Here is a 1,971-nt window from a genome sequence, read left to right on the forward strand (position 1 = left end):
AAAATAGAAATGAAAGAAAAAAACTGTCTCGCACTGAAACAAAATCTATAGCTCACCCAAGAATGCAACCTGAACCTGAGCATATAAATCATGTTTATGCTGTAAATACAAACGATAATGCCAAGGAGGCGGAAATGCAAGATATATTAACATCGTCGATTCGGTAGTGAGCTGTGAAAGAAAGCCCAAGTGGTCAACCTTGGCAGGATTCAGATGACGTAGAGGGGGCAACATCAGATCCGGCCTCGACAGCGACGCGATGAAGGTGCCCGTGACGGTGGCTGGTCACCCCGTTTTTGCACCTTCTGTGGCGGACCGATTCCTGCGTCAGCGGCGTCCTCGAGCGGTGTCCCTGTCGCGCGAACATCTGATAGGAGAGAGGACAAGGGGCAGGACGCGGCGTGATTTTAGTGCGGGCTGCAGCGGTGGCTGGGCGCGGCACGTCTCCCCCTTCGGCCGCCGAACGCTGCCGGGCGCGGCACATCTCCCGCTTCGACGATGAGACGCATGGAGGATGCCGGCGCGGGGCGTGGGATGCCGGGCGACGTGTGTTTTGGAAGGTACATGCACTAATCCTCTCTCCTATCTAAAACAAAAAGCCCTTAATTTTAGCCTTTAATTTCGTAAGGTGAATAGGATACGGGACAGGGTGCACGCGGGATTGGTAGTTCGAATATTCCTCCGCTGGTGGAGCACGGTCAGCCAAGGGAAATTGCTACATGCACACAATAAAGGTATTAGATCAATGATGGCTGTTAGATTTAGAATTATGGGCCTAATCGTGTGGTGTTGATTCGTTCGTGCGGGGTTGTGGGACTAATTGCTGGGTACACGTAAAAAAATTCGTGTTTGATTGTTTAATAGTAGTGTAGACTATCGCATCACGGTTGAAATGTCTTTTATTGTCTTCATCCTCTTTATCCTTATTCACTACTGAAAAGGTATTGAGCTGCTCATTGGTCCGCGCGCAACATCGGAGACCAATACTTTCATAGTAAATCAGTAAAATAGAAGATGATTCGCAAGCATGTCTCATATTTGCCATATACTTTAAGTACTTACTGAAAATGTAAGTAAATTATAACAAAAAACAGGCAAGATTACATTCATATATTATATGACATGGTACCATACTTTACAAGTTACTTTTGTTAGCTAGCAATCAGAAAATTATAGATCTCAGTTGAAATAAAATGCTAGTACAACAACTCAAGAACCTATTCAGCCATGTTGACACCAACCAGCAAAAAAAGGTTGCTAAACCTGAAAAATAAGTGAAGGATAGAACAACATGCCGTGAAATGCAACCTGTAAATTGCACTGGCCGGTAAAATAGATATAACCTATGCCCCTAGAATTAGTGAGAAGGGCGAGATAGTGTGCTACTATGTCATTCTATTTTGAAACACACGGTTCAAGATCATCAGAAGATAAATGTGTAGTCAAGTAACAGCATACCTCTTCCCATCAAGCATGATAGTCCACCATAGTTTACCACAGAAGCATGCATGTTTTCATCAAAATACTATACATGCGAGTACAAAAATACACAACATTTTTAAGTTACAGTGCCCATTACTAAAAACACCACAGATATAAAAATCGTTTTTTAGAGGATAACCTCAGTAAAATGTAAGCAACATCATGAAACTCAACCAATGAGAGCTAGGATTATGAGGCAAAACTGACAAGCGACTTACACCATGTTTAGTACAAATATTTAGTAGCGAAATTCAAGATTTAATCCATGCATGCCATACCTTATTTTGGACAAAACCATCAGCAAAGCCCACTGCTGAGAACAAAGCTGAGAGAAAGCCTGCAAAAATAACATAAATAATCAAGAGTACTAATAAGCATATTTTCCTTAGAACAAAGGCTACCATGAAATAACATTGAAGATCAACATTTAGCCATATGTACTTTCAGAAGAAACTCGTACCCACATAAAACTATCAAAGGAACATCTTG

Source organism: Triticum dicoccoides, chromosome 3B, assembly GCF_002162155.2.
Source record: "Triticum dicoccoides isolate Atlit2015 ecotype Zavitan chromosome 3B, WEW_v2.0, whole genome shotgun sequence".
In the NCBI taxonomy this organism is placed as follows: Eukaryota; Viridiplantae; Streptophyta; class Magnoliopsida; order Poales; family Poaceae; genus Triticum; species Triticum dicoccoides.